This window comes from Oryzias latipes, chromosome 3, assembly GCF_053564925.1.
Source record: "Oryzias latipes strain Hd-rR chromosome 3, Olatipes_Hd-rR_3.1".
Lineage (NCBI taxonomy): Eukaryota > Metazoa > Chordata > Actinopteri > Beloniformes > Adrianichthyidae > Oryzias > Oryzias latipes.
The window spans coordinates 10,184,067-10,209,689 of NC_136239.1; the positions used below are offsets into that span (position 1 = coordinate 10,184,067).

Consider the following 25,623-nt stretch of genomic DNA (forward strand, 5'->3'; position numbering starts at 1 on the left):
ATGTGATGAGTCTGTGGACAGCAGCAGTACAAACTTTTGGAGTCCACAAGAGAAGAACTCTTGACACAACTGCCCTAACAGACAACTACAAGAGGAGTTGAAATGTATAACATGGTGAAGGAATTTTTGTGCAGAAAAAGGTACCTTTAGAAAAGCTGGTAGCAGTGACTGCAGACAGGGCTCCTGCTATGATCAATAGAAAAACGGGTTTCATCACTCACTGTAAAGCTGACCCAGACTTCCCAAAATGTCTTCATTACTGCTGCGTCATTCACCAGTAGGCCCTATGTGCAGAAGTGATTGGCTCTAGACACATGATGACTCCTATTGTGAAATCAACTTCTGCTGCAAAGCAAAACGGCACAGGATTTTCAAGGTGCTATTGGAGGAGCAGTCTGCTGAATATGGTTAATATGAATATGGTAAATCTGAACTCGCAGTTTGACTGATATTACTGGAAAACTAAATCACTTGAACTGTGATCTGCAAGGCAATGGCAAAACTATATTTTTCATGGAACAGCCTGCAGTGTTCCTTGTGGGGATCTTTTCTGTCAGGGCTTGGTCGGTGGTTGTTGCTGCAGTTGTCACACTTGCTGGGGCAGCTGGAGTTTAACTTTGCAGCCTCACGGCTGTGAAGTGGACCACGTTGATGTTCCAGTCAGGGTGGTTACTGTGGGGATGTTCCTATGACGAGATTTATAGAAATTTCTCTATGATTAAAAATAGACGAGAGTTATTTCATGAAGACACATATATGCACTAACATTAAAAAAGTGTTTATGTGACCTCAGAACATGGACATTGTAGGGAATCGAACCCCATCCCAGTAACTGGGAGTACCATTACCAATGTCTTTTGCTTTTTTTGAGGTCACATGGCAAGGAAAGCAAAACCTCCATCATGAATAACTAGGCCATAGGAATGCAATAGATACATAAATTTCAATTACTTTCTAAAGTACTTTTTAAGTACTTCGAATATGTTTGTACATCAGATGGTTTGAAATTTAGAAATATGCAAAAAAAAAGCATTTTGATTCTTTACTCAATTGCTAACTACAGAAAAAAAATGTAAATTTGTAATGCCTAATATGTATTCAAGATGCAGGAAAAGAAACCACATTTCCATAAAGTCAGAGGATTGTGACTTAACAGAGATAAAAATGTCGCAGATGCGTCATTTCTCCCCGCCTCCTTCGCCACAATAACTGACACCAGCATGTATTTAGTTCAACATTTGACGTTTTACATTAAGTCAGATGTTTGTGACTTAACAGAGATAAAAATGTCGCAGATGCGTCATTTCTCTCCGCCTCCTTCGCCACAATAACTGACACCAGCATGTATTTAGTTCAACATTTGACGTTTTACATTAAGTCAGATTTTTGTGACTTAACAGAGATAAAAATGTCGCAGATGCGTCATTTCTCCCCGCCTCCTTCGCCACAATAACTGACACCAGCATGTATTTAGTTCAACATTTGACGTTTTACATTAAGTCAGATGTTTGTGACTTAACAGAGATAAAAATGTCGCAGATGCGTCATTTCTCCCCGCCTCCTTCGCCACAATAACTGACACCAGCATGTATTTAGTTCAACATTTGACGTTTTACATTAAGTCAGATGTTTGTGACTTAACAGAGATAAAAATGTCGCAGATGCGTCATTTCTCCCCGCCTCCTTCGCCACAATAACTGACACCAGCATGTATTTAGTTCAACATTTGACGTTTTACATTAAGTCAGATGTTTGTGACTTAACAGAGATAAAAATGTCGCAGATGCGTCATTTCTCCCTGCCTCCTTCGCCACAATAACTGACACCAGCATGTATTTAGTTCAACATTTGACGTTTTACATTAAGTCAGATGTTTGTGACTTAACAGAGATAAAAATGTCGCAGATGCGTCATTTCTCCCCGCCTCCTTCGCCACAATAACTGACACCAGCATGTATTTAGTTCAACATTTGACGTTTTACATTTAGTCAGATGTTTGTGACTTAACAGAGATAAAAATGTCGCAGATGCGTCATTTTGTCCCCGCCTCCTTCGCCACAATAACTGACACCAGCATGTATTTAGTTCAACATTTGACGTTTTACATTAAGTCAGATGTTTGTGACTTAACAGAGATAAAAATGTCGCAGATGCGTCATTTCTCCCCGCCTCCTTCGCCACAATAACTGACACCAGCATGTATTTAGTTCAACATTTGACGTTTTATATTAAGTCAGACGTTTGTGACTTAAAAGAGATAAAGATGTCCCTTTCTCCTTCGCCACAATCATCAACAGTCACTTACATGTTTAAAACGACAAAGAATCCCATCATGATCACTAAAGTATGTTTGTACAACTGTACATTCGACTTTATATTTTGTTGTTTTTAAGTACACATGATCGATTATCGTATTTTTTAACGTTGTGTTTTCAGAAACCAGTTGAATAAAACCTTTATGTGCCATGAAATCAGTTATTGTCTTCGAGTTTACTAGATTGTCATTGAAATCACCCATTATAGCAATGGTATCACCCAGGGGCTCCAACAGATCGACTAATTTCTTAAGGTTCTCTCTAAATAATGAAATGGCATATGATGGTGGACGATACAGAACTGCCACGACTATGTTCGATGTAATAAATCTGTGCACTAAACATTCAATATCTACACTTTGTACCTCTACATGTTCAAACAGGATATTTTCAACGGTGTACATTCCAACACCACCATGTTTTAAGCCTTTAATGACATTCAGTCTAGGATCTACTCCACTATAAGACAGTGAGCGTGGCATACTATAAAAATTGTAGCCACTGATGTTCAATGCATCAGTAAAAGGGGCATTTGGAAGCCATGTTTCAGTTACAGCTATGCAGTTAGCATGTAACTGTTTTGTGCACAAAGCTAAGTCCTTTACATGCCACTCTAAATTTTGCACATTCATAAGGAAAATGCTAAAGTCACATGAACTAGAAGTGAGATTTTCTTTATTTATTAGATATTGAGGCATGTTTGCCACATATTCAGAAACTGTTTTGTTACAATAAATGGCCTGTTCCTTAAAATCTTGAATAATTAAACCAGACAAACTTGTTACGCGGCTTAATGCAACATAAGCCTGCCCAGGAGCAAAGGTTTTTTTCAAAGACACAACAACATTATCAATGGTAAGACCCTGAACTTTATGAACAGTACAAGCCCAAGCAAGTTTTAGAGGAAACTGACGTCTCAGACCACCTCTTCCTGTGAGTCGTTCCTCTTCTGGAACAATGGCTACAGAACCTGAGACAAGCCCTGGATGATTTTCATACTGTTTCTTCCGTTGTCTTCCAATGTCTTTATTATCAAAATTCACAAAAACAATTTGTGGAAAGTCAGAGTTTCTATAGACAATATCAGTCACAATTCCACATGCACCATTGACAAGACCATCTGCCACATCAACATTTTTACAAAGCATGACACGTGCATTTTTCCCCAAAAGAAGTCTTCCTGCTAAACAAGTATTGTTAGCGTTTGAATGATTACCACTTAGTAACACTTGTCTACCTGTTTCCTTACAATTTACATAATCTTGAGCTTTAATAGTTACATAATCTGGACAGGATGAATGTAGATGGGTTAAATTATGTTGATTTACTTGACCATTAGTTGGGAAAATATGTAAAGCAGCGCTGCCTTCTCCCGTTTCACGTGACTTCAATTGTTGGATATCACTTTTTAACATTTCAGTACCTTTGCATCGTGTCCTAACTCTGCCGAGTAATTTGGCAAATTCCTGATCTTTTTGGCGTACAATGGTTTCCAGGCAAACAATTTTAAACACACCACACCAAAGATCCATACCCACATTTTCTACATACAATGGTTTTCCTCTCACTGGAGGTAATTGAAAGAAATCCCCAACTGCAATAATACAAACATTTCCAAACAATGCAGAGTTACCAGTTTGCTTTATTTGCCTCAGACGCCCATGAATATATGCTAATAAATTATGATCTACCATGGATATTTCATCAATTATCAAAATCTGTAAACTGCTGTAAATGGCACGTAAAGAATTTAATTTTTCCTCACCCAGTGGTGTGTAAGGTAAGCGGACATCTTTACCAATACAGAAAGTGTTGTGTATAGTACTTGCTTGTACATTAAACGCAGCAATTCCTGTGGGAGCTGTCAACAAAACACAGATGTCATCTACATGACGACAAAGAGGAGACAATAGTCTATTTGATTCATATTGTATTGCTTTAATTAGGTGAGTTTTACCAGTCCCTGCACCTCCTGTTATGAACAGGTGGAATGGTTCTGGCTTTTTTCCCAAAACCTTTTCCACACACCATTTTCTCACTTGGTAAAAAATATCCATCTGAATTTCATTTAAAGAGCGAATTAAAGCCAAGCCATCACTACGAGGCATTTTTGTTTTATTCAGTTGAAAGAAATGGCTATGTTGAGCTGAAACTCTTAAATCAGGAATATCAAATTCCTGTTCATCATCTACACTTTTTTGGTTCTGCAACAACTCTTGACACTCAAGTCTTTCCAATTCTTGCTCAGGGCATAATTCACACCAGCCATCTTCAACTACACCAGCATTATCTATCCCTTGCTGAGCATTAACCAATTTATCACCATCAATTTCAAATTTACTTCTGTTTAATGTTACCACGGACTTTACCAACTGCAGACCTGAATTACCAAGTCTTATCGTGCCCTTATGAAAAAAGTCTTGATACGTTTCAAAACCTTGAGGTTTCAGCTGGCTATCGCTGTAGTATGGCAAAAACAACTGCAGATTGCTTTGATAAAACAGTTCAGGCTGTTTTGTTTCAGAGAACTTAACGTAACGTACAACAGCAGGTTGTGTGCGGGTTCTTTTCACAACATATCCAGTGTTGTTGTTCAACTTTATTCGCTTAGCAGCACTTTCATTTTTTGACAACACACGAAATTCGGAAGCAAATACTGCTAAACACATTGAAGGAAAATCATCACTCTTAGGTCTGTTCTTATATCTATCCACAATGCTTGTCATCCACATATCATCTGTACTAACAGAATGCTTTGATGCTTTTTCTTTTAGTACTTTTAACGGTAAACTCATTTTAACAGTATTTTCACCAACAGGAAGAAACACAACTTTCCGAGAGCACTCTTTCAAATGTGCATTTGTCAGTCTATAAACACTTTCTTGAGCAGATACATCTCTGTTGTGCAAATATGTACTGCCTAATGTTTTTAGACTCTCTTTGGCAGAAGCATTTCCATCCCTGCTTGCTTCCTTTTGTGCACACTGCAATAATAAACCCATTTCCTTCTCTGATTTAGAGATGTAAGAAATGATGTACACAACACATGCATATGCGTCGACAACAAACTGTATATCCATATTAGCATTCCAGCATTTTAACAGTGGCTTGCTATATTGATTAATCCAAACTTCATTGATCTGACGTTTCAGCACAACATGGGTTTTCCGAGCACAACAGTTATATGCAGTTTCAAATGTGCTTTGGTTTAACCCAACAGATCCAAACAAATCTTCAACATTGTCATAAGTTGGCCCATCAGCTGAGAGAGCAGCTTTAATGTGTGCAATCAATGCAGAAGCCTCTTTTTTCTTCAATTGCTGTGTCTGTGCATTTTCTTTACAGTTGCAAGACTCTTTCTCTGATAACACACATTGACAAGACTGTGTCTCTTCAGCACTTGTGCTACGTGATATGAACGTACGTGCAGAAGGTGGTCTAGGAAAATTAAAACGACACACAGTTCCTTTTTTTTTACATGTTTTCGCATGTGTTTCAGAGTGTTTTTGCACAGATGTAACAATTTCCAGTAAGTCAATATTTGATGGTAACTCACAAGTCACATAACGATCAATAAATGCAATCACTTCAGCATCTGTATTTCTGTCAATTACAGGTGCATCCTCTATCCAAAACAGGCAATGAAGATGTGGTGAGCCTCGTTGCTGAAACTCCACCCTATAAAAAAAATCCTTAATTTTTCCTATAGGACATGCAGGCGACATAAGAACCTCTTTCAGAAAACAATGCCAACGAAAATCAAACATCCGAGCAGCAGTGACAGGATTACGACGCAAAAGCTCACATCTGTCTGCCCATTCCAACTGCTCCACAGTTTCAGTTCTACCTTCGTGCTTCAGAATGCAGGAAAGTAAATTCTTCCACCGCATATCAGCTGAAGAAAATGAACAGAACCATGTGGGGATTCCAAGCTGCCTCACACAAGCCATGAGGTCTTTCTGGGCCGCCTGCCAAAATGCTGGCGTACCTCTGATTGGTTTTAAAAATCTGTACCCATCATCAAATTCCAACATCCTTTTAATAGAATCATCACTATTCAACAACTCTCCAGTAACTACTCGTTTATTTTTAAAATCATACTTACCTTTTCTTACTGCAATCGAAACATTTGAAACGACCTTTTCTAATTCTGTCATATATTGGGCAAAAAAAATATATTCCACATTTTGTGCAAAACGACAATCAGCATTAAGAATCCTGTTGTTAAAATATCGTGATAGAGTTAAAGGATGTTGTCTTCCATCATGAAATGTTGGTCCACCCTTAGGAAACAACACAGGAAAACATTTAGCCTCATTTGTAATATCGGACAACAACTTCACCGGACTATTGCCTTCAGCGGGAGCTACATTCAAAATGTGATCAAAATATTGATCCAAAGCCTCTTGACCAATGTCTACTGGCATTAGACAAGTGTCCTGGAACATGCAATGCTGCTGTCTATCATGCAGAAGTTCATCTCCTAAAACATTTGAATCGTCAACATTTGCAGTGCATTCAACATCTTTTTCTACCACATCAGATGTTTCTTTACAAAAACCATTAATCCAATCATTATTAAATTTCACGTTGTTATAATAAGAATTATGGCTTTGTAAAAACTGTAAAGCCTGCTTAACACGTTCCGAATCAACATACTGATATTCATAATGTCCTTTATAAGTAAGCTTCCGTTTTAATTTCACAGGCACAAGAGAACCCTCAATAGACATGCGTGGTAACAAATAAGTTGTTTGTTCAGTATTTGCAGGAACACAAGTAATAGGTCCATGCACGCCATTCTGCCCACCTTTGGGCAATGCCAACAGTTTCATAAATGGAATATGTAATGCTATTAAATGTTGTTCTAATTGATTTAAACATGCCAATTCTGCTGGTATAGGTTCAAGTTCTAAGTTATTTTTAACACTCTCAGCTGGTATTTTACCTTTTTTGATTTTAGCATGGCACGTGTAACAAATCCACAATTTACTTCTTGATGTTTTCATCCATTCACAATTTTTTGAGCAGTTTCCTTTACAGATATGCAAATAATCAGACGTGATACATTGATCAGCGATAAGTCCAAGTCCTGCATTACTGTACGACTCTTTTTTACAATGTAAGACTTGATGTTCAAATAACAACCTATGACATACACAACAAACAAACCCAGGTCCATCTTTAACTTTATCCAAAAATTGTTTCATAACAACATCAAACTCTTCCAACTGTTTTTTATTCAATTGTCGCTTATATTTGATCCCATCCACCACACTTTTCCTAAAGTGAGGATCTTGATGATATTTTCTAGAACTCAGTGCTTTAACATTTTCTCTATGAGTATCATTACTCTGATATTTTCTAGAACTCAATGCTTTAACATTTTCTCTATGAGTATCATTACTCTGATATTTTCTAGAACTCAATGCTTTAACATTTTCTCTATGAGTATCATTACTCTGATATTTTATTTTACTCCTTTCCTTAACATTATGTTTGTGTAACAAATCACATTTATACTTGTTTTTACTCAAATTTTTAACACGATCTCTGTGTAATACATCAGTTCTATATTTTGCAGAACTACGTTGTTTAACACACATTCTATAGATAGCATTTTCCTTATTTATTTTACTCAATTCCAATGCTCTGGATCTATGCAAAGAATCAGATGCATATTTCCTTTTACTTATATCTTTTTTCTTCTGTTTATGCAGTTCAATTATTTGATACTGCACTTTCTGGTAAAACGATTTACTTTTTTTTAGATACTTTGAAAAAGAAGATTCAGCAACTGAATCACAAGTAACATATGGTTGAAAAGAACGGCGTCTAAGCAGTGGTTTCTCAGAACAAATACTATTGCTTTTACACCAATTGGCACATCCAGCTTTACCACTACAATGAACACAAACAACAACCTCAAAATATTTATCACATTCCCGCAAATAAATTGCTTGATTTCCAAGTATTTTGTTCACAGGATTATACTTTCTCCATATGCTACCATTGTGTACAAAAATTTCTACTCCCAAAAAATTTGAAGTAGCTTGAATATCAATCTCAGATACAAAACTGCCAACATATTTCATACGTGACTTCAGAATGTACTCAGACACTGTGGCATATCCTTGACAAAGCAACTTCATATGAATGTCACTATTTTTTAGCATAAACTTAACAACAGCCAGTCGAACTCTTCTATGACACTTTTCAGAACCACTAATGACTCGAGAAATAGCTCGGAAAAAACTATTGCCATCATTTAATAGGACCTCTGTCTTACAAATAGAACCAAGCGTAACATTATTAGTTGGAATGTCTTCATTCTGCTTCACAAAATCCAAATCCAGATGTTTTGACAACAAAACTGCAGACTCGAATGACAATGGATGAAAACTGAAAACACTTTCAACTAAATTATTACTTTGCACAATTTCACTGTTTTGGTGATCATTGTTAACCAATGCACTACACAAAACATCGTTACAATCACCAACTTCAGACCTGCTATGTTTAACACTCTTGCAATCTCCTTCTGAAAGCATTTCTGAGTTCCTTTTACATTGCCTCATATGACCCAAAATATTATTTTCCATAGATTTACAAAACCCAAAACAACGCTGCTGCTGAAAAATTTGAACGCAAGTTACAACTTCATAATGACACTCATTTATATTTTGCAGATATATGCCTTGTTTAGAGATAGCTTTACGTTGACAGGCATATTTCAACCAACGTTCATTGTGATACGTATACACACTCACACCCAAGTAGTCAGCTGTAGCTTGAATTTCAACCTCTGTAGCCCAACTACCAGAAAATCTCATTTTAGAAACATTGAGATATTCATCCACAGACATATTTTCAGATCTCAAAAGAGAACTATAATTTCCAACATTTTTTTGTAAATGTGTAACAACTGAACGTCTTAACTTTATGTGATTTTTCTCAGTACCACTAATAACTTTGGACAAAGCCCTAAAAAAGCAATTGCCATCAGCTACTATATGATCAGTTTGACATGGAATTCCCAACATGCCAACCTCTAGAGGGTTAGCACATGCAGTGTTTTCACAATGCACATTCAGTTGTTTACACAATGCTTGTGTAACATCAAAATCAACAGGATAAAACTCAAGTTTCTTTGATGAAACTTCACCAATAAACTCAACATCCAAACTAGCTTCATTAGCATCATACCATTTTGTCTTCTTTGATTCACATTGCCCAGTTAAAAGCTTACGCTTTCTGTTACTTTCAGGCAACGGTAAGGAACTAGTTTGAACATCTAAACTGCACCCAAAACCAAACTGTGACTCAGTATTTAATCCAGTTTTACAATCCTTCTCAAGCACACTTTGTTTATTTTTCTCACTATGATCATTGTCAGTCGCAGCAACGGATGCAATTTCAAAAGCCATTTCTTTCCCTGCAAGTGAAATACTCAAGCAACAAATATAATTGTATAAATCATTAAGACTAGGAAGGTACATGATAATACTTCTTCCATTTACATCTGCCATTCCAGTACCACTGCGTGCATGTGAATCCACCACAGCATAATGGCCGTTTTCTGAAATAACAGCACAAGTACTACTGCCTATGGTCAAAAAACATGTTTTATACTTGACAAGCATGTGCTCCAGTCCCTTTTTAAGAGTTATCACTTCACCACTGTCAACAAATTTACCATTACTCACATTAACAATCCCAGAAACATATTCACCATATTCAAACTTAAATAATTTACCATCAATTTCAGAATCCATGGGCAAATCAGGTACTGACAAAAACTTCAAATTTCCAGGGATGATTTTGTTTTCACACACCGAGGAGTACAGCTGATCACCAAGAAACACAACATGGTCCAAGTCTGTTGCCTCCCACTCAAAAACACTACGATCCGTGTGTTTAGCCAAACTCACCAGGGCTATTGCCATGCACTGCACACCTCTGTTTTGAAGCTGCCGATCTCCTTGATGAAAAGATCCCCTTACACAACGTTCTGTGTCAAATCTGTTACAATTGTTTTCATTTAAAATCACTGAAGATGATTTTTTTTTAAATTATTGCCCTTTTTTCCAATTTTCAATGAATTTTTGCATTCCATTAACACTTTACATTGTTCGCCAACCACAATTTTGTCATTTAACTCCTGAACATGTTCTTTTATAAAACCAGTCTGTCTTTTGCCCAAAACTGACTGATTCACACGTGCATCCTCTGCTCCCAAACCAAATGTATTATTACACCCATCCCAAGAAGCTTCTTTCACAAACATTGAACTAATGCCAAACCATTCTGCATTCAAAGACTTTTTCAAGTTCCAAATGTGCAACATCAAGTCATTAAAGCAACTGTTGAAAACAGCCACAGATGTTCCAATATTAGAAAACATTCCAGATGAATCTCGTGCACCACAATCAACCACAACAAAATACTCTTTGTGATGAATGACAGCACAAACGAAACCCTGCAAATCCAACAAACACAGATCTTCCTCCATCAGTCGCTCCTGCATCATTTCATACAACAGTGAAAAATCTTCATTCTTTGAATCACTAGAATACACAGGCTCATTGATAGCAACATCCCAAATTCTTCCAAACACACTGAGCTTTTCAGAAACCTTGAATAACTTTTTGGAATTGTTTATACATCCATCACTTCCATTAAATGAACAAACCAACTGCACACCTTCATTTCTAATATTATCAACATCAGCGTCCCTCCATGTACACACTGGAGCAACAACATGGTTGATTGCAGCCACAACACAACATGTAAGTGATGTTGTACTATCACTTGAATTTGTTAATCTTACTTTCATTCCAGAAATCAAAGGCTTCTGTATTTGCTCCTGACACACACAACCAGAAGTTTTACCTTCTTCCTGAACCTTGCACACTTTGGTGCGACGCATATTAAATCCCTTCTTTCGTGGCATCTAAAAAAAAGATATAAAAATGAAACCACCATTAAAATAAGATTCTCATTTCTATTATGTATACATAAAGCAATACATTTATACAACACAGACCCATAATCAAAAACATAAAACAATATATTCAGACTATTGGAAAATAGTTCTACACAAATAAATGTAACATGTGTCCTATAATAGATTATTAAACACTGCAAATTTAACTTACCTTTACCAAACTCTTTAATGGCTTACAAAAAAAAGGTGCTCTGGAAAAACCAGCAAACAGCTCCTCTCTCTTTGTTGTCGAGACAAAGGCTCAGTCACTGGTGTGGAAGATCCCTCAGAGGAAAACTCTGGAGTTACAAATAAAATGTAAAAGAAATAACAAAAATTAACATTTATTAAAAAAAAATAAGTACATAAACTTTAATAGACATAAAATGCTAAATGCTCTTTGGGAGGCTAATCCATAGAGGAGGTCCATTACAACTGAATGAGGCCTTGCCGTGTGTGGGATAACCAAAAGGCCTGTATCAGAGGACCTCAGGGTCCACAGGGGCTCATACTTTAAAATCATATCAGATAAATATGAAGGCCCAAGACCATAAAAATATTTATAAACTACTAAGAACTTTAAAATCAATCAGCAGGCCAAGCAGCCATTTTAAGATCTGTGTGTGTTCCTGCAAATATATTCATAGTGGCTGCCATACACTAATAATTGACTATTTGAAAACATTTATACACAAATAAATTTAACATGTGTCCTATATGAGATTATTAAACACTGAAAATTGAACCTAAAACCTAAAAAGTACAAAATAGGTTGGAACTGATCTTCAGTGGAAATACTCACGGGTCAGCAGGCATTTAAAAGGTATTATATGTGAACTGACATGTATTTAATCAATTAGAAAGGAGTTTCGCTTGTTAATGTGGTTTAAAAACCGTAAAAACAATGTTCGAATAATTCAACGAGAACTACAAAGATGGTGGATAGAACCGCGGTCAAGTGAGCCGACATCTGTGGAAGTGCGGTCACGCCAGCCGTCACTGACTCTTTGCATGCGCGTTTACATCATAGTTTACGGTACACACGTCCAGCGAGCTGGAAAGACGGCATAAGCGCTGATATCACCTATATCAGTTACCCATTATAGAAATGACATGTACTGTACTCTGAAATAAATGAGAGTTATTGCATGCCCTGTATGGTTATTTAATGTAAAAATGTTTTCATTTGGATTGCATGTCTGTTCATTCCATAATAAACCACCAGAAATAACGTGTTTTGTCTGAAATATAATCAATCAGACACATTCTAAAAGTGAGATTTAACACTGACAAGAGTGTTTTGTGGGTTGTTGAGCATGACATGGAATGGAATCAAGCAGAAATGAAGAAACTCCAAGTAAATTCACATCTGGTCCTGTCAACTCTTTCTAAAGTTGCTACATTTAAGGTGACGCTAAACTTTCACTGGATTATTATTGGTAATAATGTTCATGATCATTACAGCAAGTTTGAAGGAAAGTGACTGGAGAAAATGAAAGATATTGACATTATAGTCTAATACAGGCTCCGTCAAATGTAGTTAAAGTGTAATATGTGAACCATACAAAAGGGCTTTTTATCAAAAGGTGACGCAAAACTTCCACTGGATTATGGTTGGTAATGATGTTCACTAACATCACAGCAAGTTTGAAGAAAAATGACTGGAGAAAATCAGAGATTTTGACATTATAGTACACCTAAGCATCCTGCTTGTATAGTTAAAATAAAACTTGTGAACCATTCAAAAGGGCACTTTATCAAAAGGTGACACAAAACTTTCACTGGATTATTGTTGTTAATAATGTTTACTAACATCACAGCAAGTTTGAAGAAAAATGACTGGAGAAAATTAGAGATATTAAAGTTATAGAACAATTCGGGTCTCCTCATTCACAGACAGTGTGTAATATGTAAACCTTACAAAATGCTACTTTTTTGTAAGGTGACGCTAAACTTTCACTGGATTATTGTTGGTAATAATGTTTACTAACATCACAGCAAGTTTGAAGAAAATTGACTGGAGAAAATTAGAGATTTTGACATTATAGTACACCTAAGCATCCTGCTTGTATAGTTAAAATAAAACTTGTGAACCATTCAAAAGGGCACTTTATCAAAAGGTGACGCAAAACTTTCACTGGATTATTGTTGGTAATGATGTTCATGATCATCACAGCAAGTTTGATGAAAATTGACTGGAGAGTATTAGAGATATTGACATTATAGTCTAATTCATCCTCCCTCATACATAGTCATAGTTGAACATTTGAACCATTCAAAATACCACTTCTTTCAAAGGTGACACAAAACTTTCAGTGGATTATGGTTAATAATGATGTTCATGATCATCCCAGCAATTTTGAAGAAAAAGGACTGGAGAATATCAGAGAAATTAAAGTTATAGTTCTCCTAAGCATCCAGCCTTTGTGGTTAAAGTAAAACATGTGAACCATCCAAAATACCACTTTTTTCAAAGGTGACGCAAAACTTTCACTGGATTATTGTTGGTAATGATGTTCATGATCATCACAGCAAGTTTGATGAAAATTGACTGTAGAAAAGTAAAGATATTGACATATTAGACCAATTCAGGCTTCCTCTTACATAGTCATAATAGAACATGTGAACCATTCCATGTCATGCTCAACAACCCACAAAACACTCTTGTCAGTGTTAAATCTCACTTTTAGAATGTGTCTGATTGATTATATTTCAGACAAAACACGTTATTTCTGGTGGTTTATTATGGAATGAACAGACATGCAATCCAAATGAAAACATTTTTACATTAAATAACCATACAGGGCATGCAATAACTCTCATTTATTTCAGAGTACAGTACATGTCATTTCTATAATGGGTAACTGATATGGGTGATATCAGCGCTTATGCCGTCTTTCCAGCTCGCTGGACGTGTGTACCGTAAACTATGATGTAAACGCGCATGCAAAGAGTCAGTGACGGCTGGCGTGACCGCACTTCCACAGATGTCGGCTCACTTGACCGCGGTTGGATAGACTACAAAAAAACGATCTCTGAAACGGATAGAAACTTGTTGTTTGTCGATCAGAATCGATTCTACATGTCATTTTGTACGTTTGTGTCCGTTTAAAAAGAAAATTCGTCGGTTGGTTTGCTTTAAAAAGTCTTTAAAACTTACGTTCGCATCATAATGGAAGCGATCACTCCCGGTTCAACGAAGTAAAAGGTCAAATTATTTACGTTCGTCTTATCGATTTTAAACAACTTTTACGGTTTTTTATTCAATAAAATTGATTATCAGAAGGTGAGTAGTCATTGTGGCCATGTAAAAAAGGTTCGATGGTCGATTTAAAGTAACGGTTCGTTTACAAGTCGCGGGGAAATTCAAAATGGTGGTGACAAACCTACAGTCAAACTGAAGGCGTCCTGGTGCGGCGCGTCTAACCGGGTCGAGTTCTTCTCACTGGGGGTCCGGTAGTCTTCCTTGCTGGTCAGGGGCGTCGAAGATCGAAGTGTAGAGGAAATGAGGAAGTTCTAAAAAGAACTGATTTGCTCAAATTCGGCAGGCTTCAGCAAAATACTCTGTGGGGTGTGATTCTCCAGTCGTCCAGCAGGGGTCGAGCAGAGGGACGGCTGAGATGAATACACCCTGAGATCAATGTCTTGACCAGCTGCTTCACTCATGGTTTCCCAGCATGCCTTTTATCGTTCGTATTTGATGAAGTAGGTTGATTACATGTTATTGTTTTCATGAAATAATAGATGTTCTACTTCGTTTAGTTCCGTATGTATGTGTAGAACATTTTATAGTAATTATTGTATTGATCATTAGTCCGTTAGGGAACATTCTGGCTGTTGGGTTTCTGCCCCATTGGCATGAGTTCTCCCATGGACCAATCAGACAGCTCCGTTTTTAGTTTGATTCCAAAGGGTTAAAATCTAATAAAATTACATTCCAATCCCAAAGTGGTGGTGTGTTGTCTTCTTTGTGTTATGTCTGTGTTAAAAAAATGTTTTGTGGGTGATTCTGTTAGATAATTCTCACAAGAAACTTTTCCCAATCAGGGGTTGTGACGTCATTGCTTCAGGCAAGCAGGGATGAAAGCCTGAGCTAGCGACGGGTTGAAGATTTTTGTGAAGACCTGGGAGAGTTGATCGGCGCAGGCCCGCAGAACCTTTCCGGGAACTCCATCAGGTCCAACTGCTTTCCTGGGGTTTACCCTGCTGAACATCCGTGCCATCCGTGCCACGTCCATAAAGGCATTGTTTTTATATTTAGAGCTCTAAGCAACCAAACAGTTGTCTATATAAAAGAGCTTTTACAATTGTGCACTTTTAGCAGGCTGAAAAAATTATCTTTTTAAAATTGCCATTTCAAATTTGGGTTTTAAATTTTGTGTTCCATTTTTCTGTGCTTGTATTGGAAGGATTTGTTATTATTTTGTTTAAAAGTGCTACATATTGTATATACACATAATTTATTTAGAGAAATTTGCTATACGTTGTGTTTTTTGGTTTTGTAGTTTAATTTCATTGGATTTATATTAAGGAAAAGAAGTTGCAGCATTGATTAAAAAAGGATAAAAGAGACATTTACTGTCTAAGTCTTATGTTACATCTGTAGAACTGTACTGAGAGTTGGGTTTTGTTTTGGAGCACATTCATATGTTTTGTTTGTAAAAAAAAAAGATAAAATATTAGGTTAATTGCATTTTACATGACTAGAAAAGCAATGATTGTTCATAAAAATCTATGAAAGACATACAAAACAAATGAAAAAGCAGTCTGCCCTCCCTCTTGTGTCTAAACTCTTGTCACCTCACTTCTGGGTTAGTTAGCATATGAACTGGCAGCTGGTGTGTGTGTGTGGGGGGGGGGGGGGGGGGGTGAAATTTGACTCCAGCAACAGGGATGATTGAGGAGCAGGCTGCAGCATGAGGAAAAGACTTAAGCATGTAAGAGGAAATGACATCCTACAGTTGACCAGTTCATTTTATATCTGTAAAGAATATTCAAGAAGCATTTAGACATGTTCAGCTATATGCGTGTGAAACTTGGTGTGGATATTTGAAGCATAAGTAATTTTAAAACACACTTGTTTGGAGTCCAGACGGAAAAAGCACAGGTTTTGGGATGAATCAGGATTTTTTTAAAATCATCTGTTTCACCTGGACTTCTGAAAAAAATATGGAAGGCAGCAAACACAGATCCCTACATTTGAAAAAATAAATGGTGTTGATATATGATGATTAAGTTATGAAAAAAAATAGGTGTTTGTAGTTTTGCCTAAAAAGACGTTTTCGGACCTTTTTGGATGTAATGCTCTCTAAGATGTCACCTGTAACTTCAATCATTCTGAATTTTTTTAGGAAGCAGTAGCACATAAATGCCTATGAAAGTTGAATTCTTGGTGCTGATAACCTAAACAGAATTTATGCTAAAAATCTTTGTTCAGTCCAAAATTTCATTAAAAAAATCAAGTGATGAAGTTTCTCGTAGACCCTATAGTGTTACATATCAAAGCTGGAGGTTATTAAAGGCATCTAATTCTGAAATCTCAGCTTCCTGAGACAAACGGCTGATTTATAATAAATTTCTATTATTTGGGTGCACATAATCGACCACTTCCTGTTACGCAGGCACCGTCAGGTGTACACCCATGAAACTTTACATGATGAGAGAGGACCCTTCTGAGTATCTCCAGTTTTAATTTCATGCACATCGGACAAAGCAAAGAGAAAATACAGGGCAGAATGTGCCCAATGCAATAACTAGGTGGCGCTATAGAGCTCGTCCAAGATTGTCATATCCATGGGTTCAGAATAGAAGCTTCATCATATCCATTGAATTTCAGTGAGATTGGACAAGGAATGTGCACGTGAGAGCAACTTTTGTGTGCATAGCGAGATGCCCAACTTTGCCGCTCTGTCACGACCACACCCCCGCATTGAAAGTTATGGTTTTTTGTCAGAGTAAACTTCAATGGCTTTTCAACAGGTGGACGTCATTTTCAGGTGTGTCGGCTCATCCTACTCGGAGCAGTGATGCTCCAAGTCAAACATGTCATTTCCTCTTGCCAGCAGGTGGCGCTACACTTTTTCCAGATTCTTTCACTGCAGATGTGTTCAGAGTCAGACTACAATCATGCATATCAATTTTTGATCAGATTGGATTATGCATGGCTGAGTTATGGCCATTTTTCTTTTCATGGCGTGTTTTCGAAACAACGTCGAATTTCTACGCGCCGCCACGGTCACAAACTTCTGTAAAAACTTAAAAGCTTTGCAATTTAACATCGGACATGTGTCTAGTTTACAAAACCAAAGTTTGGAGTCATTATTCACAAATCTCTAGGAGGAGTTCGTTCTAGAAGGAGGCCTGCAAATGTCCAAAATAGAGCAAAAATGACATATTGACATCAATATAGCAGACTTCCTGTGCGACTGACAGCTTGGTACCTACAGACTTTTTTGTAGGTTTCCATCTGATGAACATGCCCTGAAAAAATCAAGCTTGTACGTTAAAGCGTATGCGGGGCGTCGGGACAAAAGTCAGTGTAGGTGGCGCTGTCGAGCCATTTTTGCGCACCCATGCCAATTTCTCATAAAATACGAAATTTTTCGCGACCCCTGATGTGTGTGCCAAATTTGGTGAGTTTTGGGGTATGTTAAAGGCCTCAAAAATGCGATTCTTCCGGCAGAAGAAAAATAATAATAATAATAATAAACCTAACAGATACAATAGGGTCCTTGCACTCCGTGCTCGGGCCCTAATAATAATAACTCTAACAGATACAATAGGGTCCTTGCACTCCGTGCTCGGGCCCTAATAATAATAATAACTCTAACAGATACAATAGGGTCCTTGCACTCCGTGCTCGGGCCCTAATAATAAACCTAACAGATACAATAGGGTCCTTGCACTCCGTGCTCGGGCCCTAATAATAATAATAACTCTAACAGATACAATAGGGTCCTTGCACTCCGTGCTCGGGCCCTAATAAACCTAACAGATACAATAGGGTCCTTGCACTCCGTGCTCGGGCCCTAATAATAATAAACCTAACAGATACAATAGGGTCCTTGCACTCCGTGCTCGGGCCCTAATAAACCTAACAGATACAATAGGGTCCTTGCACTCCGTGCTCGGGCCCTAATAATCCGAGTAAATACAATAGGGTCCTTGCACTACGTGCTCGGGCCCTAATAAACCTAACAGATACAATAGGGTCCTTGCACTCCGTGCTCGGGCCCTAATAATAAACCTAACAGATACAATAGGGTCCTTGCACTCCGTGCTCGGGCCCTAATAATAAACCTAACAGATACAATAGGGTCCTTGCACTCCGTGCTCGGGCCCTAATAATAATAAACCTAACAGATACAATAGGGTCCTTGCACTCCGTGCTCGGGCCCTAATAATAATAATAATAACTCTAACAGATACAATAGGGTCCTTGCACTCCGTGCTCGGGCCCTAATAAACCTAACAGATACAATAGGGTCCTTGCACTCCGTGCTCGGGCCCTAATAATCCGAGTAAATACAATAGGGTCCTTGCACTACGTGCTCGGGCCCTAATAATAATAATAATAATAATAAACATTCGAATTACAATAGGGTCCTTGCACTCCGTGCTCGGGCCCTAATTTATCCTGCCTTATCTTTATTTGGTCCTGATTCAACTTCCAAAGAAATAAATAATCTCTTAGTTAATTTTGCATGGAAAAATAGACGTCACTATCTCCAGAAAGAACAACTTTATGCCCCCTCATGTAAAGGGGGGTATAAACTCATACATTTTTCTGATTTGAATTATACATTCAAAATTAACTGGATTAAAAAATGCCTTCAACACTCAAATTCAATTTGGTACTTCATCCCTTTCCATATTTTTAATAGAATTGGTGGCCTTCAATTTCTATTAAAATGTAATTATAATATCAAAAAGATTCCTGTCAATCTTTCGAATTTTTATCAGCAGGCTCTTCTTTCTTGGAAGTTATGTTACAGTCATAATTTTTCACCACACAAAAGTATAATCTGGAACAATGAAGACACAACAATACAGAATAAATCTTTTTTTAAACAAAACTGGGTAGATAAAAAAAAAAAAAATTCTCATTTTTGATGAGAATGGGACCCTTTTGGATTATGGCAGGTTTCTAAATAAAATGTGTTTTCCAGTAACAAGCAAAGAATTTAACAGTGTAATGAAAGCTCCCCCCTCAGGATTAATTCAGTTGATGACCTCTCACCTTAAATATCAGGAAGCCTCTAAAATTGACTCTCCTTTATTAATCAATGGTATTGATATTCTCAATAAAAAGTGCAATAACAAATATATTCGTAATACCTTAAGTGAAAAAAGAAACATCACATCAGAAGGAGAAATCTTTTGGAATAATCTTTTAAATGATATAAATTGGAAACAAGCTTGGCTACTGCCAGATACATTTTGTATAAATAACAAGATTAAAGAAATACATAAAAAAATTCTACATAACATTTACCCCACAAATATGGTTATATCCAAATTCTCAAATATACAAAATAATTGTAGTTTTTGTAATGATTTGCCTGAATCAGTTCTTCACCTTTTCTACTTTTGTAAATTTTCCCGTGAGTTTTGGAACCAATTAGAATGTTTTGTAAACATCATATTTTTTTTTCCAACAATATGTTTATTGTTTTTTTCTTTTGTTGTATTTTACATTCCAACACACACAAACACAAACTAGCACAAAATTAAAGACAAAAATAAAAATATATAAAGACAAAAGAAATAAACATTTTCCTCTCAGACACCGTAGGCTGTTTGTCTTATCACATATTCAATATGAGTTTGAATACTTAAACACGAAACCTTGATATGTTTCCTGCAGAGACTTTCCCAGAAAAAAAATAGTAAAACAGTAATAAAACAGTAATTCAGCTTATAGTTCACAGTACAGGGTACATGCTAAAGTTTCAAACATCACTGTCTGACAGATCAGTCCCCTCAACAAATGTAATAAATGGTCTCCAAACTGCTTCAAACGAGTTCTTTTTTCCTTTTATGAAAAATGTTATGCGTTCGATCGGCAGTACAGTTAACATCAGTTTAGTCCATTGTTTTAGTGTTGGTCCTGAGCAGTTTTTCCAGTTAATTGCTATTGATCTTTTAGCCTGCAGTAAACACATGTCTATAAGGGATTTTTCTGATCTGGAATATCTATTGTCTTTGGGATAGATTCCCAAAATAATAAAGGCTGGTTCCAATGATATTTCTTTTGAGATTATTTGTTTAATGGTTTCTCTGATTACAGACCAGAACTGCTTTATTATTCTACAGTCCCATATACAGTGAAAAAGTGTACCTTTTTCCTCATTGCATTTTGAACAGGAGTCTGGTATGTTGGCATTGAATTTATTTAATTTAACAGGCGTAATATAAACTCGCATCAGCCACTTGTACTGTAATAGCCTCAATCTTGAGTTAATTGTTTGCTTTTGTGCCTTTGTGCAGGCTATTTGCCATTCTTCTTCTGATATATCTGTTCCTAGGTCTTTTCTCCATGCATCAAGTTTCATTTTTGCATTTTCTTTTGAGTTTGTAAGTATTAAATTATAAAATTCTGAAATAGCTCCTCTCTTATTGTCCTTGGTAACGAATTCTTCTAGTTGAGATTTTTGTGGTTTTAAAAGGGTTCTTTGTTCTGTTCTAATAAAGTTTCTTAATTGTAGGTATTTGTAAAAGTGTTTTCTATTAATGTAATATTTTGATAGTAGCATTTCAAATGACATCATGTCTGAGGAGCTATCTGGATACAGATCTTGTATTTTTTCCAAACCCTTCATTGCCCATTGTTTGAACACCGCATCTGTTTTGCCCGCTGCAAATTGCTGGTTTGCCCAAATAGGACTAAGCTGTGATAGCGTATTTTGTTCTTTTATTGCTTTTTTTACACTATACCAAACATTGATCATGTTTTTAACCATTGGATTATTAGTTTTCTTGTTCAAGTTAGCTTCCAAGTCTGAAAATATAAAAAGAGACAAAGGTGGGGTTAAAGTTTGGTTTTCCATTTCTGTCCATTGTGGGGCATATTTTTTTGTAAAATAGTATCTTATTGACCTAAGCTGTGCAGCCCAGTAATACCACATTATATTAGGGCATTGTAGTCCTCCTTCACTGTAAGGCAGATGGAGGAGTGATAACCGTATCCTAGGTTTTTTGTTTTTCCATATAAAACACAGAATCATTTGTTTTATAATTTTGAACCAACTGTCAGGAGGTGGCAGAGGGATATTTTGGAAAACATACAGTAGTTTTGGTAAAATGTTCATTTTGTAGACATTAATTCGAACGATTAGTGACGTAGGAAGTTGCATCCATCTATTAATACTGTCGTTTATTTCTTTTGTTATGGAATCATAATTATTTTGAACTATTTGTGCTATATTCGGAAAAATGTTTATACCTAAATATGTAAACGACATGAGTTGAAATGCGTTATTACTGTTGGTGACCCTTCTCTTTGATTCTCGTTCAGCAGTAAAATGGACGATTTAGTTTTATTTATGGTGTAGCCAGATATGTGACCATACTCTTCAATTAATTGCAGTAGAGCAGGTATAGATGAGTCTAAGTTTGAGAGATATAGAATTATATCATCTGCGTACAGTGACAATTTATGTTCCACGTGATTAATCTTAATACCAGAGATGATTGGATGAGCACGCACTGCTATGGCGAGTGGCTCTATTGCGAGGGTAAACAGCAAAGGTGACAAAGGGCATCCCTGCCGACACCCACGTTTAATTTCGATATGAGCAGAGATATTTCTATTTGTTAAAATTTCAGCAGTTGGATTTGTATAAAGTAGTTGAATCCATTTGCGGAATGTTTCACCGAAGCCGAGTTTTGCCAACACATTAAAAAGAAAAGGCCATTCTACCTTATCAAAGGCCTTCTCTGCATCCAAAGAAAGCAGGGCCTGGTCTGCAGTGTCTTCCAACCCATGGATGATATTTAACACTCTGCGAACATTGTGCAAGCCCTGGCGTCCTAAAATGAAACCATTCTGATCCCTATGAACAACATGAGGGAGAGTATTCTGCAGACGCATAGCCAAAATTTTACAGATTATTTTTAAATCAGAGTTTAGTAAACTTATAGGTCTCATGTTTTCACATTTATTACTTGGCTTTCCTGGCTTAGGTAGGATGATTAGAGCACAGGTCATAGATTTAGGAAGGGCTCCATTATTAAATGATTCTTGAAGCATGTCTAACATTGGCTTTAGAATTTTATGTTGAAATGTTTTATAAAAGTCTATTGGAAACCCGTCCAGTCCAGCCTTCTTTCCAGAGCACGTATTTTCTATGGCCTTTTTAATTTCCTCTACAGTTATATTATCTTCTAGCTGCTGTTTGAAATCCCCTGGAATTACCGGAATAGGTAGTCTATCAAGAAATGCATTTTGAGCTTCATGGTTTACTTTATCAGAAGAGTTATAAAGATTGCAGAAAAAGTTTTTAAATTCTGTATTTATTTCCTTTGGGTCCATTATGGTCATGCCACTTTTGTTAATTATTGACGTTATGTTTTTTTGGGCCTCCAATTGTTTAATTTGCCAGGCTAAGATCTTTCCAGGTTTGTCTCCCTGTTCATAGAAAGTTTGGTTTAACCTCAAGATATCTGAGGCTGCACGATCTGTTGATTCTTTATTGTACTCAGCTCTCAAAATTTCTAATTCTTTTTCAGCTTGCTGATCTTTTTCTTTATAAACTTTCTCCTCAGTTGCTTTTATTTTTTCTTCCAATTGTATTCTTTTTTTGCGCAATTCTCTTGATTTTGATGAAGTAAAGGAAATTATATGCCCTCTTATAAAAGCTTTAAATGCCTCCCATCTTACACTGGCTGAAGTTTGAGTAGTGTTTATAGTAAAATATTCATCGATTTTATTACCTATAAATTCAACAAAATTTTCATCTTTAAGCCATTTTAGGTGCAGACACCACCTGGGTGGATCCATTTTAAGGTTATTATGAGAGTATAAAATGTTACATGGGGCATGGTCTGATATTGTTATACTATCGAAAAAACATTGTTTTATATTGGATAATAATTCTGCTGAGATTAGAAAGTAATCTATGCGAGAGTATGTGTTGTGAGTTTTAGAATAACAGGAATACTCAATATCTTTGGGTCTTGTGTGGCGCCAGATGTCTACAATTTTTAATTCCTTCATAAAATTCTGGATAATATTCCTACTTCTTTGGTGAGTTTGGTCACATCCAGATGATCTATCCAAAGAGGGATCCAAGACACAATTCCAATCTCCTCCTATGATATTATTTCCTGGGAGTGAAGAAATGGTTAAAAAAAGGTTTGTAAAAAATTTGTCATCATCTGTGTTAGGCCCATACACATTCACCAGATTGATAGTCTCTTTTAGGATGGAACCCTGAAGAATCAGATATCTGCCAAGTGTGTCCTTAATAACATTTAGGACTTGAAAAGGAACAGATTTATGAATTAGTGTGATAACGCCACGTGCTCTTGAGATATGAGATGCTGCATATAAAGACCCCTGCCATCTTCTGCTTATTTTGACATTATCCTCTTCCAGAGTGTGAGTCTCCTGGAAGAAAACAATTTTGGACCCAATATCTTTTATCCTATTCATAACCTGTTTAATTTTTTTTGTTTTGTTCAAGCCTCTGCAGTTCCAAGATGTGCACTTAATTTCAAAGTTGTGTGTCACTTAAGCGCTGTTAGATAAACTTTGCTGCATTTATTAACAGGTCTGAGAGGTAAAAAAACACATGGACAATATCTCCTAGGAGATGAACAACATAAAGAACAAAACCCCTTTTTTCCCAGCTAACTGGGCGCCCCCCAGATACATTCTGCTTCCAGCCGCAGTCCATTACGAACTTATTTGTTTGTAGAAACAAACCCCTAACCCCACCCTCCTCTGCTAGTTTCATGAGCAAATTCTATCCTTTAGAAACACAATCAACTGCTCCTTTAACAATTTTGTGTGAAGTATATTGTTAGTATTATTGTATATACATACATATATACAATATTATAGTTTTCTAAATGTATTTACGATAGTGTTGACAAATGTTTTAACATAAAATAACTTTTCCTGCATAGTAATATCTTTCCCTGTACTTGCAAACATGGTAAAATAAACTTCAAACCCAAGTCCACACTCTTAATACTTAAGGTCAAACTGTATTTATTATTATTGCAACCAGCTGTCTCCTTTACACTTTAGTTAAGAGTGGTAGTAGTAAAAATGAACTTATCCTATGTATTAAACCGTTACCATATATTTACTTTGTCAGGCAAAATTTCCATTTAGTAGTTCTTTATTTTACCCCTTTGTCTTCTTGGATCTTGGATATGAAGCTCTGGGCCTCCTCTGCGTTGGTGAATTTGTGCACAGCGTCTTTGTACGTGACCACCAGTGTAGCTGGGGATAGGATCCCATGCCTCAATCCAAGCTGGCGCAGATGCTGGACTGCGGTGTCGAACTGCTTACGTTGTTTATGTACTTCTGTTGCGACATCGTTGTAGATTCTCACACGCTGGTTCTTATACAGGATTTCCTTTTTGGATCTTGCTGCTTTGGACACCAATTCCTTATGACTGAAGTTTAGAAACCTCATAATCAGCGTTCTTGGAGGTGCATCTGAACTCCTTTTCGGCCCAACCCGATGTGCTCTTTCAATGGTTAGAGGCTGTCGCTGTTGAGCAATATCCAGGGCTTCAGGCAGCCAGCTTTCCAAAAATCCACATATGTTGGAGCCTTCTGCACCTTCAGGCAGATTAACAAGACGGAGATTATTCATCCGTGATCTTGTTTCCAAATCAATTATTTTCTCCTCCAAATACTTGTTGCTTTTCACCAGCTTCACAACTTCAGCATTCATGCCTGTTTGTATATCCTCCACAGAAGAGAGACGCACCTCTGCCTCATTCATGAGTTGAAATGCGTTATTACTGTTGGTGACCCTTCTCTTTGATTCTCGTTCAGCAGTAAAATGGACGATTTAGTTTTATTTATGGTGTAGCCAGATATGTGACCATACTCTTCAATTAATTGCAGTAGAGCAGGTATAGATGAGTCTAAGTTTGAGAGATATAGAATTATATCATCTGCGTACAGTGACAATTTATGTTCCACGTGATTAATCTTAATACCAGAGATGATTGGATGAGCACGCACTGCTATGGCGAGTGGCTCTATTGCGAGGGTAAACAGCAAAGGTGACAAAGGGCATCCCTGCCGACACCCACGTTTAATTTCGATATGAGCAGAGATATTTCTATTTGTTAAAA

At 36.8% G+C, this 25,623-nt stretch overlaps 1 long non-coding RNA gene across 1 annotated transcript; it reads right to left on the minus strand.

Moving 5' to 3' along the window:
• Positions 1 to 7,783: 7,783 nt before the first annotated feature.
• Positions 7,784 to 14,912, minus strand: LOC144991165 (uncharacterized). The gene is made up of 3 exons (XR_013655104.1): positions 14,692 to 14,912; positions 11,474 to 11,600; positions 7,784 to 11,268 (listed from the first exon to the last, which is right to left on the minus strand). It is a non-coding gene; the product is annotated as an uncharacterized LOC144991165 (long non-coding RNA).
• Positions 14,913 to 25,623: the final 10,711 nt, after the last annotated feature.